The sequence below is a fragment of the Phodopus roborovskii genome, unplaced genomic scaffold, assembly GCF_943737965.1.
Source record: "Phodopus roborovskii unplaced genomic scaffold, PHOROB, whole genome shotgun sequence".
NCBI lineage: Eukaryota > Metazoa > Chordata > Mammalia > Rodentia > Cricetidae > Phodopus > Phodopus roborovskii.
The window spans coordinates 1,396,623-1,410,117 of NW_026126624.1; positions in this window are offsets into that span (position 1 = coordinate 1,396,623).

Sequence of the window (13,495 nt, forward strand, 5' to 3'; positions counted from 1 at the left end):
TCTTTGCCATCTTGAATGAGTTAAATTTATCACAGCAAGAACCAAATGCAAAAGCCTCGATTTGTCGGAAAGATCTGATCCTTCCAAGTGAAACTTTGTGAGGGTGGGGGGAGATGAAAATAAAATTTACGTGTTGCCTACCTTATCTGCTTTCTTTGAGGAACATGACTGAACCAGACAAAAGCATCACAATGATAATTTCTGTTAAAGATAATTTCTGTCCACATGCTTGCAGAAGAAAGTTCATCCCATTTTCCAAATCTACCTGACACCCTATTTGGACTTGCCATTCAAAAAGTTGAAGATATTCCTGAGACGGCACAAGAGGAGTTCACTGAACTTAGGAACCAGAGGTAACAGAGATGCATTGACAATTGTTTTCTCTACGACACCGGTTAACAAAATTCTGGATCAAGTGTTTGCAGCCACATCCAGTTTTTTCTCCAACTGCCTCCATTTGTGAAATGGAGTTCCAGCTCATTGATTATCAAGACTGAATATGGAGGTAGACTTGCTGTGGAAGATGATCTTTGTAAAGCTCTTGCAAAGATGTCTCTGAGAATTTCTGACTGGTGAGAAAGAGCAATCTCAACCTTCAGGCTGACATTGGCTCTTTACTCAACATGGTCGCAGAATGAAGCAATGTAGTTTATAAGACTGTTAGCCATCCTACACCATGCTTCAAGATAAAATTTCATTTATTTGTAATTTAAAATAAATAATATATGATTACATATTGTTTTGTGATTAATCACTATGCTTTAGTTGTGTTAATTTGTAACAATGAAAATATATTCTGCATATCAGGCATTTACATTATGATTCATAGCAGTAGCAAAATTAGTTATGAAGTGGCAATGAAAATGATGTTATGGTTGGGGGTCACTACAACACGAACTATAGTAAAGGGTCACAGGATTAGGAAGATTGAGAACCACTGTCCTAGGTGAGTTTCAACATGCCTTGTGAAGGCCAGTCATATGATCATCAGTATTAACTGATACTGCATTAAACCTTTGAATTTTCTTTAAGAGGCTGGGTTTGGAGCTGAGTTTTTGAGTGATATGGCAGAAGGGTGGCACTCTACAACAGAGTGTGGGAGCTCACTGCTGGGGTTAAGAATTTTATGCTTAAAGTGTGAACTTAGGTAGGTTCCTTGGCCTCAGTTTCCTCATTTGTAAACATTTTTTATTTGTAAACAGAGGCATTAGAAACAACATCTTACTGTGCTGTGATGAAGACTGAGTTGATAGATAACACATGTAGAACAGTGCCTGGCATGCACCGAGCACTCATTCTCGGGCCATGACTTTGTCCTATTTCTGTTCTTCAAAGCATGGCATATTCATCAGAGGGTCTTACCATCAGGTTCTGGGGGAGGGAGGATCATCAAGAGCAATGGGAGTAGTCTGTAATGGGGGTTTCTATGGGACTCCACAGGCCAACACCTGGAAAAGAGGTGCCCCGTGGCTGGTACTGGACTTTTTTATTGGATAGCTTATGATGTTTAGAATAGGCATTGACCCCATGCCCTCCACTTACAGTGTAATTTCATTTCAAATGTGTGGTGTGTGTGTGTGTGTGTGTGTGTGTGTGTGTGTGTGTTAAGGAAGCTTTTACAGTAGTACATTTCCATAGCTTTTGCAAAGGTCTTCAGCGTTAATTATCTTTCCCCGAGCTCCACCCTCTATTCTACTTTCCTGTCCTTAACCTCCATTCCCCCTGGATACCACCTGCTTTTTGTCAGCCCTCTTCCATGGCTCCTGCTTTTCTTCAAAAACAAACAAACAACAAAACAAAACTGCTGTTTATTGAAAACAGACTTTGATTCAGTTTGTTTCTGTCCCTACAGCACAGCCCAGAACAGGATGGTCCATGTTGAGGATGGATGATTATGGGAAGATGATAGAAGACAGCACAAGGGGATCGACCTTCCAGGGTCATTCACTTGTACCTTGCATCTGTCTCTGGCCTCTCCCCTTTCCAGTGGAATGGGCTCAGTAGATGCCTGCTACGTCAGTATATTTGCCAAATTACTTGTGGTTATTTCTATGTCCAGAGACCATGGTGTCTTTCGCACTGGTCCTCTGGTTCTCTTCAGAGCTGGGAAAGTGGCATTCAAAGAATAGTAAGAAGAAATGAGAACAGAGTATACTGATGCACATGTATGGAAATGTCACAATGAAACCCACTACTCTGCTTTTTACTCCCCAAGTTAAGAGAAATGTAGTGATGAAATAAATCAAGCTGAAATGAATTATTTTCTGCTTTCAAAGTCCCCTTTGCATCTTCTTTCCTCTCTCCCCTGCAGAGTAAAGAATGAGTGAAGACAAGCATCCATTTTAGCCTGTGGGCTTGGCACTTCCTAGCCAGCCTGCCCTGGGGTTTGTTTCAGCGGAAACACCACCGAAGGTGTGCTTAAAATGGGAGTAAGCAAGGTTGAAGCTGTCTCAGTGGTTATTTTCTCCAGTCAGGGAGATAACGTGTGTAAAAATGTTTTGAAAGGGAAGTGTGAAAAGTGGCAATTGGCCTCGATGATGAATAGAACTATAAATGTCAAAGATTCTAAATGGCACAATCTCCACGAACAAGACATTGGTTAGGACAAAGCTTGGTTGTATTTATACATTCTCCAGGGGTTGCTGCAACAAAAGCCTTTAATTTGTTTAAGGAATTGTTAATTTTTTTTTTTTTCCTGAGACAAGGTCTTGCTATTTAGCTCAGGCTGTCCTTGAACCCATTTATATAGCCCAAGATGGCCTCAAACTTTCAAAGTGGTAGGATTATGGGGCTGCCCTGCCACTCCCAGCTAGTGCTTTCAATGTTTCTGTAGGTAACAATGCACTGTATATCATTCTGTGGCAGAGAAAAACAGGGAAGTGAGTGAATCTCCAATCCCACCTCATTAACAGGTCTCCGCCTATTATGAACCCAATCTCTGCTCTCCCATAGTGATTATCTAATCTTACCTTCCAAGTCTCAGCCTGTTATGAACCTAGTTCTCTACTCTCAACAACTCTAGGCTGATGATGCTTTGGGTATAAAGAAGGTTCAACTCTGAGCCTTTTATGGCTAAAGGGCAGAATGACCCTCGAACCCCAGAGTCAGACCTTCTAAGAGTCCAGTCTATCACAGAGTCTCTTCTACAAGGCCACAGCATTGTTGGAAGGGCAGACTGTGTCCCAGATAGAGACGGGCCAGCAACTGAGGTGGCAGAGTGTTTCCAGAAACTCCTATCCCCAGACACTGAGTTGCTATGGACAGGATGAAGAAAAGGAAAGGAAAACCTGGTTTATTCCAAATGAGTTAGGACTATTTAAAGTAGTCGACAGGACACTGGGGCCACAGGGATAACAATAGCTATTTGGTCCTGGGTACTTACCTGTGTGGGGCTGGCAAGGTCCTCAAATTGGGTATGGGTTTCTCAAGTTTTCTGGTTTTTTATTGGGAAAGAGTGTTGACATTTTGATTATTTTTTTCTTTATCAATTGATAAGAGTCACATATTTGTGTATACAAGATGCTTTCTAAAACTCATTTTCAGTCTTGAGTCCTGACTTGCTCAACAATGGACATTTAATAAATTCAAGACACTTCAGGCCAATCCAGGTTTTGTCTACATGCTTGGAACTTGGCACTTTTTCCATTGGTTTTATGTCTCTGTTTTCCAGGGATTTGCTTGTATGATCTAGGGGTCTCAACAAGACATCAAGACATATATTTTTCTTAAAGGAAGTTATGCCATTTGAGGGGATGATGCCCCCCCATAAGAATCACAGACTAACAGAAGCCCCAGTACCAGGCATGAGAACTGTCCTTTCCCATGATTGTTCAGGGGAACCCAAGTGATTCCCCCAAACAATACAGACCATTGAGATAGCTCTTGCAGCCTCTCAGAAGTTGAAGGTAAGCCTCCATTGTGGAAAACATCACACACTTAGAACACAGGATTTGGATAACTTGAGCTGGATCTAACCTTAAAGCCTCCTCCCCTGCAGTCTGGCTTCCGTGGTACAAGAACATATTGCCCAAGCTGCCGAAGGAGGGAAATAATTCACAGTACTACTGTGGTAGTTTGAATGTCCTTGGCTCCCATAATCTCATAGGGAATTGCACTATTATAAGGTGTGGTAAGGTGCGGCTTTGGCCGGGTGGTGGTTGGCGGTGCCTGCCTTTAATCCTAGAGCTGGGGAGACAGAGGCTGGTGGATCTGAGTTTGAGGCCACCCTGGTCTACAGAGCGTATTCCAGGGCGATTACACAGAGAAACCCTGTCTCGAAAAACCAAAAAAAAAAAAAAGGTGTGGCTTTGTTGGATGAAGTGTGTGTCACTGTGGGGGCAGGCTTTGAGGTGTCCTATGCTGAAGATACTGCTCAGTGTCTCAGTTGACTTCCTATTGCCTGCAAGATGTAGGACTCTCAGCTACTTCTATGGCACCAGGTCTGCCTGAATGCTCCCATGCTTCCCGCCATGACAATAGACTGAAGCTCTGAAACTGTAAGTGAGCCATCTCAATGAAATGTTTTACTTTATAAGAGTTGCTGTGGTCATGGTGTCTGTTCACAGAAATAGTACTTAGACAATTACTCTGTGGTGACACCTATGAACCACATAATGAGCATCATGGCACGATGTCCATAAAGGTTTAAAAAGTGGCACTACCATGTTGGTGATCACCGACAGCTAATCTGACTTAAGGCCATTCAACAGGAGGGAAATCATGCCTGGTGCTAGGAACCTAGCTAGTGAGGTCATGGATATTAGAACCTACTACCTACTATCACCACTTTGTTAGACCAGCATTTTTTATGACATTCTTCTTCTACCCACAGATAATGTAGCTAGCACCTCTCATCAAAGAAGCCTCTCTTTATCATAAATGGATACCATCACAGAAAACGGCAACTGGACACAATGTAGAGTTCAACAGCTTGTGGGGAGCTCAGCCCCAATGAATACATTACATGTACATTCCAGTTCTGCATCTATGGCTCAGGGAACACTTGAGAAGAAGGGTTGTAAGAGCCAGAATACCAGCAAGTCTGCTGTAAAAATACCAGAACAATGGCAGTAGCAAGAGACATGCTAACATGAAAGGGAGATTACACAGGGTCCCATTCTTACACTAAGAACTACAGGCAATTAATGATTGCCAAGAGAGGGAAAATTAGCCTCTCCCAGGGATGAGCCCCTTATTGATTGTCCAATCCAAAGTGGCCAGCCCTGAAAACAAGTACAACAAAAACACACTCAGCAGATTGTATTTATATATTTGTGCATATGCATACATATGAACACATTTATGTAACAATAATAAAGATATCAGTTTGGGTGTGGGGGCCTGGGAGAGATTTGAGGGGCAGTAGCTGAGGAGGGTTGGAGAGAGGGAAGGGGAGGGGGGGAAATACTGTTAACTATTCCAATAAGATGTATAAAAAGATTCATCAATGAGGCTGTTGAAGCTTTTGTTCTTTTTCATGTATGGACATACATGTATACTATGGAGTATCCATAGGGGTGTGTGTGTGTGTGTTCATAATTTCAATAGATAGTTTTATTTCTTCTTTCTAGTTCCTTTCTCTTGTTGAATTAGCATACCTAGAAACCTGTAATATGATACCGAATGGGATCTTTTCTTAGCCTTCTGGGGACAACATTCAGCTCCCACGATTGAGCTGTGTGCATTCCACAATATCTGCTGTGATATTTGGAAGTTTCCTTTATTTTTTAAAAAAACTTTTTTTTTTTTTTTTTTTTTTTTGGTCACTCTTCTATGTCAATTGAGATAGGTGTGTGCTTTCTATTGATTTTTTGAGGGGGTATATAGAAGTATCCTTTCCTTACTGGAAGTAAAATTTTACTTGGTCATTGTAGATAATCATCTTAATTATGCTGATTAGTTTAATTTGCAATTACATGAGGATTTTTGCATCTGTATTCATTAGGACCTGCGGTATTTACCTTTGGTGTTTTTGTGTAGCTCCAGTCTCTGGGCCAGGGAGTGCATCAGTGACTCTTCCTGTTGCTGCCACAAAACACCTGGCAAAGACAACTTAAAAAGGAAGGATTTATTTCAGCTTGGGGTCTGGGGTTGTAGTCCATCACCCTTCACAGCAAGAGCGGGAAACAGCTGCTCACATTTTGTTCACAGGAAGCAGGGAGAGGAACGCTCAATGTTTCAGTTATTGCTGTTGCTATGATAAAAAAAAAAAATGGAGTAAAAGCAGCAGCTTAGGGGAGAAAGGAAGGGCTCAGGTCCACCTGAATTTCAAGGATACAGACAAGGACATCTTGGGGCAGGAACTTGTGATAGTTGGCGACACTGCATCTGCTTGTGCTCAGCTAGCTTCCTCTTCTTGATGAACCCCAGCGCCCAAGCTCATTGAAGAGCACCACCCTCCTTTCGAGTTAGTCTTCTTACCTAGCTAGAGCTATTAAGATACCCTCTCATTGAATGTCCTGAGGGCTTCCAAATCCTGTCTAGTTTACAATCAATACTAACCATCACACTTCGCTCTATTTCTCCTGAACCCCCAGAAATGGAGTCACTCACTTTTAGGGAATATCATCTCACTTCCATTACCTTTATTTAAATAATCTCTGGTGACTTTGGATCCTGTTAAGTTGATATTAACCACCACAGAAAGTAGTCCTGCCTCTTTTCCTTTTTTCTTTTCTTTCTTTTTTTTTTTTTTTTTTTGAGATTTTTTTTTATTGATTTGTTTTTACTTTATGTACATTGGTGTTTTGCCTGCATGCAGTCTGTGTCAGATGCCCTAGAACTGGAGTTACAGACAGTTGTGGGCTACCATGTGGGTGCTGGGAATTGAACTTGGGTCCTCTGCAAGAGCAGCCAGTGCTCTTAACCACTGAGCTATCTCTTCAGCACCCCCACCCCCTTTTCATTGTACGGAACTTTCTTTTTTTTTTTTTTTTATGCATATAGAGTATTTTTTATTTAATTTTATATAACAAAGTCCAATTAAATGAAAACAAACATTTATACACAATATTTGGGAATTTGGGCGTCGTTCTTTCCAAACTACCTCCTGCTGGTAAGGGGCGCTGTCTTGGGGGATTCGAAGAAGATTCAGAAGTCCTGGCTGTAGTCTGTAGGGCTGTTTTGTCCAGCTGCTTTGAATGTAGGATCAGCTTGTACTCTGTTTCAGGCGGTCTGGCGTGATCAAACCACATTAGTCTGGAAGGAATCCACATCTTTTCATTTTCTGTGGAAACAAAAATAGAAATACTTTTCCCCAGTAACTTGTTCTTCAACTTATAATTTGGAGTCAAAGCGTTTTTTTTTTTTTTTTTTTTTTTTTTATTATTTTACATGTCGATCCCAGTTCCCTCTCCCTCCCTCCCTCCCTCCCCCCAAGCCCTCCCTCCCTCCTTCCCTCCCTTTTGCCCTCTCTACCCTCTCCCATGCACTCTAAACACCCTCCCCTCCCAACCCCCCACCACAATACCATATGTAGGGGAATGCCATCCAGTTGGGGTCATGTAGATCTGACAGGTCCTGTGAAGTAGGGACTAGGGCTTCTCTCCTATCTCTAGAATAAGGCAGTTATCCCTCCATGGGGGATATGTTTGCAAAGTCCTTTTGTGCACCAGGGATACATCCTGGCTCCACTGTCTAAGGTCCCTTAGACTGCTCAGTCCTTCTGGCTGAGACCCATATTCAGGGGGGCCTGAGTCAGTCCCCTGCTGGCTTCCCAGCTATCAGTCTGGTGGCCCTTAGCTCCTCCTTGTTCAGGTAAGCTGTCTCTATGTACTTCAACCGCATGGTCTTGTCCTCTCCATCTGCTTCTGGGTTCTAGTTTGACTCAGTGTTTATGTATGGGTGTTTGCTCCTATTTTCAACAGGCATTAGTTGAGGGCTCCATGGAGAAGTTAGTTGTTGATCTCACTCTCCGGGAAGGGCATTTATGATAGCCTTTCCACGGAAGCTGAGATTGTTAGTTGGGAGCAGTCTTGTAGTTCCCTCGACCTTTCTTTGTGTTCAACTTTATCTTCAAACCAATATTGGCTCCCTCTTTTATGTTCTCTCTCTCTCTCTGTCTCTGTCTCTGTCTCTCTCTCTCTTTCCTATTTTCCATTCCTAACCAGGCTCAATCCTCCTGGTCGCACATGCCTTCCTCTCCTCTGTACGGAACTTTCTAAAAATTTTGTATACCAGCCACGGTTTCCCCTCCCTCCTCTCCTCCCACTCCTCCCTCACCTCCCTTTTACCCTGCTTCATCCACTCCTCCTTCATCTCCATTCAGAAGGGGTAAGCATAGCATGTCAGGTTGAGGCAGGACCAAGTTCCTCCCCTGCTGTGGAATATCTTTCTGAATGATACACACACACACAGAGACTGCTTTTTGAGACAGCATTTCTCTGTATTGCTTTGGAACCTCTCCTGGAACTAGCTCTACAGACCAGGCTGGCCTCAAACTCACAGAGATCCACCTGCCTCTGCCTCCTAAGTGCTGCAATTAAAGGTGTGTGCCACACTCACAGGCACTATGAATATGTTTAATTACCATTGGTTAATAAAGAAACTGATTTGGCCAATAACCAGGCAGAATAGAGCCAGGCGAGAAATCCAAACAGATACAGGGAAAAAGAAGGCAGAGCCTGGAAGACGCCAATAGCTGCCAGAGAAGCAAGATGTGATGTAACAGAAACAGGTTAATATAAGTTGTAAGAGCCTGCATTGTAAAAGCCTGAGCCATCGGCCAGATATTTACAATTAATGCAAGCCTCTGAGTGGTTTAGGAACTGGTGGGCAGGAGAGAAATATCCGGCTACACTCCCTCCTGCATCAAGGCTGAGCAAGGCATCCACCATAGAGAATAGTGTGCAAAAAGCCAGCTCATGTTTCAGGGATAGGTCCTGGTCCCACAGGTAGGGGCCCCACAAATAGAGACCAATCTACACAGCTGTCACCAGATCAGTACCCCCTTTTTAGATTATATTACTCCCCTTTCTCCTTTCCTTTTCCTCTCTCCAAACCCACCCATATATCCTTCCTTGCTCTTTCAAATTCATGCCCTCTTTTTTCATTAATTGTTACATGCACATATATACATACATGCATGCATACACACATACATACATACATTCCTAAATACAACTCTGCTTAGTCCTTATGCTTGTTGTGGCTGGGCTGTTCCCATCCAAGAGGAGGAGGTCATGGTGTGGTGAGCTCTTTATAGACTTTACTTGGTATGATGAGCTCATTATAGACTTTAAGTGTTATTGAGTCACATAGACCTGGCTAGGGGCACACGTTCCAGTGACTACGCCTAAAGAGGGGACCCTGAGTTGGTAGAGCAAGGGGTTAATAAAGGCAAAATCCACAAGCTGGGCACTTTCCATTGACTCGGGTGAGGTGGCACTTAGCAAGCATGACAGGATATGGGCTTTTTACAAAAACGGGACATAGCTGTGTTACCGTGGCATCGATGTTTGATCAGGGCGGGGAACAGAAAGCCTCATGGTTATGGAAGCAGAACGATGGCGGATGAGTTCATGTAAGCACTGTGCATGCCTGAGAGTCAGGCAGACTTCAATTTCAGCTCGAGGTCGGGTCAGCAAACATGTTTTTCTCATTACTAAGCCATTACAGCGTTCTTCTCAGCAGTTCATGGACCCTTCTCTAAAACAGACCATATTATAAGCCACAAATCAAAACGAACCAAATACAAAAGCACCAAATCTCTTGAATCCTTTCAGTTCATAGTGTAATAAACCTGGGGATCAATAGCAGGGACAGCTACAGAAACTACACGATGCACGGAGACTAAACAATGCCTTTTAATGACCGTTCATTGAGAAATCAGGGAGACCGAGCACAACTTTCCTGGGCCCTTGGGATACAGCGAAGTCCGTTCTAAAAGGAGAGTCTGCAGCTGTGAGTGCTTGCATATAAAGAATGATATTAAATAAATAACCTACTGATATACATTAAGGTCCTAGTAAAACCGGATCAACCAAAACTCCAAAGCAGCAGGTGGCAAGAGATGACGATCAGGGGAGAGTGAATGAAGCAGAGACTAAAAGGACAACACATATTATTGAGCAAACAAAAGTTAAGTTAAAAAAAAATATATGACTAACAAACTTAAAAGCAGCCAGAAGAAGTAAGAACAGAACTAATGAAAAAAGAAATGGGAAGGAGAAGTCTAATAAAGAACAGAGAGTCATTAGGGGATACTTTGAAAACTTACGTTCTCCAAAACCTGGAAAATCTAGACATTTTTAGGAAGACAGATGCAACTGGAAATCACTGTGTTAAACCAAGGAATCGGGAGTTGGGATGACAGACACCACGTGTTTGTTGTTGTCTGTCACTCGGAAACTGAATTTAAATTCGCAGTGTGTATGTGGGTGGGTCACAAGACTAGAAAGTGTTCATGAGAGGGAGGAAGAGACACTGTCAGTGTGGGAAAGACAAAAGGTGATGGAATGCATGTACAAATGGAGAAGTTGGGACTACAAGGGAACCAGCTAGAGATGGGGAGTGGCACAGGGTAATAGCAGAGAGGAATGAATGAGAACAAAGTATAGCAAAGCATACTTACAGAGATGCTATAATGAAACCCGATACTGCGTGCCTAACCTTATCAAAAAAGGAAAAGAACAAAATACGTTGATAGATTTAAATGTGGAAAAAAAATTAAAAGAACCTGCTTGCTATCACAGCAATACTAAGGATACTATCTGACTAATATGTAGGTACTGTGGAGGTTTAAAGAATGCCCCATAGGCTTAGATGTTTGCATACTGGGTCCCAAGTTGTTTAAGTTTAGGTGGTGTGGTCTTGCCGTGGAAAGCATCACTGGGGCGGACTTGGAGGTTTCAAAGCCTAGCGCTGGCTGTTACCAGTGTACTCTCTTGCTTCCTGCTTGTGGTTTGAGATACTAGTCCTCAGCTGTTCCTGCTTTGCCAGGAGCGGTCTTCATGGGGCTGCAATCAGAGCCAGCAGAGCGGCCCCAAGTCCGTACCTGGTGGGGGAGTGTGGATGAGGGAAAAGTTAGCTATAGATGGTAAGGAGGGACAGAGAGACAGAATAGAGGTCAGGAGGGCAGATCAGCCAATACTGAAATGCCACGAGTTTATTTTTCACCACTCTTAATATATCTTATCCAAAAAGGGAACATAGTACCATGTATACGGAACAAAAAGACTTTTCTTCCTCGTTTATTCTAAGGGTTCAGTAATCCTTAGCTCTAACTTCTCTTTACCTCGCCTTGAGGTCAGGAGGAGCCACACCTTAGATTCAGGTCTGTTGTTATTTAGACTAAGATAGCCAAATCATCCTTCTGTAGCCACACCTTTGACCTTTAGGTCTTGTGATGACTTGCTGACAGCTTTGAACTCTCTGCCCTTGTGCGAAGATGGAGGGAAGCCATCTTTATGGGCGCCCACGCTGCTCCCATGCCTGCCTGCTGTCACACTTCCCTGCCATGACGGAGACAGTGTGATAGTCTCTTACCCCCACCATAAGCCCAGATAAACCCTTTAATAAGTCGCCTTGGTCCTGGTGTTATCACAGCAACAGAAAAGCCTCTAATCTAGTCACCATGGGCAATTGTATGTAAAATGAGTCAAATTCACTTCCTGTCAAGTTGGAACCCCTGTGCATCTATATCATTAGGTCCTGTCTCCAAATAAACATAGTAATGAAGTCACAGTTCTGCCTCACTGTCCCAATCACACTACCCCTTTCTTTCAGGAAAGAATTCAGAGTCCTTTTGCAGGTGTTTCCTCTTTGATGGTCTGTAAAGTAGTACATAAACCACTATGGTAAAAAGGCAAAGATTTTCTAATGCATGACACGACAGGGGGCTGGGTGAAGAAAACAAATGTTTTTTACACTGTACATGTGAACACATCAGTGACAACAGAAAATACTCATGATAGTTACAGGTGTCATTCTGTAATGAAGCATATGGTATTTGTAATTAGTTTTCTTCCTCTATATACTCAATGTTCCTTTTGCCCTCAGCAAGCATATCAGTTAGCTGACTGTAGTTATTACCAAGGAGTGACCCAAACCTTCATTTTGTGGGGGGAACTAGGGCAATAACGGTTATGTGCAGGTTGGGTTATTGCACTTTTCTATTGACCTAGATCAGAAGGCATGGCACTAATACAGCCATTATAGACATACTTGGTCTCACCTCTTTATGGAACGGAAGTCAAACTTTTCCTTGATAGTCAGGATTAGTCACCTACCCAAAATTGTCATTCTCCTCCTTGAGTGTTGATTCAGAGCATAAGGTAGAGAAGATAATATTCCTCCTAGTCTGTCTGAGGAGTAAGGGTGGCCTTCCATTCTCTCATCAGCCTCATGACTTCTGGGCCTGTGACTCTGAGCTATGGGAGAAACAGCACCATCCATTGGCCGATTCACAGCATATGCAGCCTCTTGGAGAAAGCCGCCCCCACCAAAGTGAATCAACTTACCTTCAAGGTAATTGTGACGAGGAAGGAATTTCTTTCCCCATGCATGAAGAGTCAGGGCTGCCTAATGAAGCTTTTCCCCCCTAGGTTCATCCATTCAGGCACTATGAGGCCATTTCAAGTCCAAGGGAGCCTGGCTAGTGCCTTAACTGGTGGCAGACCTTGCCATCTTCTACAGGATGCTCACTTTACAGGCATGCACATGCAAGAGTCAAAGACACTCCTGGGCAGCCAGGCAATCCCAGCCAGCATCAGAATTCCCGTGAGCAGTTACAGAGATGATGAGGTAGGAGCTGCAAGAGTGGAGCCATGAAAAAAATGGAGTCTCCCAACCACCCTCCCAACTGCTGCCTGAAGCTTGGATGTCTAGAATATGGAACACATACTGAGGAAGGTTTCTGGCTTTGAGCAGAGAAAGCCTAGAGGAGTTCACCTGGCCTGCAGTGGCCACAGGGCTTCTGCCATCTAAGTACATTGATGCTCACATCACAACCACTGGATCTGGAGTTGAAGTATTTAGAATTGCTGGGCTGTGTTTTGTACCATTCTTCCTTGCTGTTTTCCTATTTCTCCCTTTTAGAACAGAAATACTCAATTCCACCACTGTATATAAAAGCATGTAATTTTCTCTTTGATTTTTATCTTGGTTCACAGCTTAAGAGTTTGACCCTAAGTCTTAGAGGTGACTTTGAACTTGGACTTTTGAGGAATGTTGGAACAATTTAGACTAAGGGGGCTCTTGGAGATGGATTGAATGCATTTTGCATTATGATGGACTTAAGCCTTCTGGGGGATGGAGCAGGATGTAAAGATGACCTTAAAAGGCGCTCGTGTTGATGGGCTTGGCTCCACGCTGGGAACCCAGGCAATTCTTTCACAAGGAAGATAATTCATTAATGGGTCCATCTGATGATGAGTCTGTGTTAAATGAGATATTATCTGGTGGAAAAAAACAGGTCCCAAGGGGCATGTTTCCAAGGAGTCTTGTCTCTGACCCCTTCCTGATCCTCTCTGCTTCCGGACTGCTGGCAGATAAACAG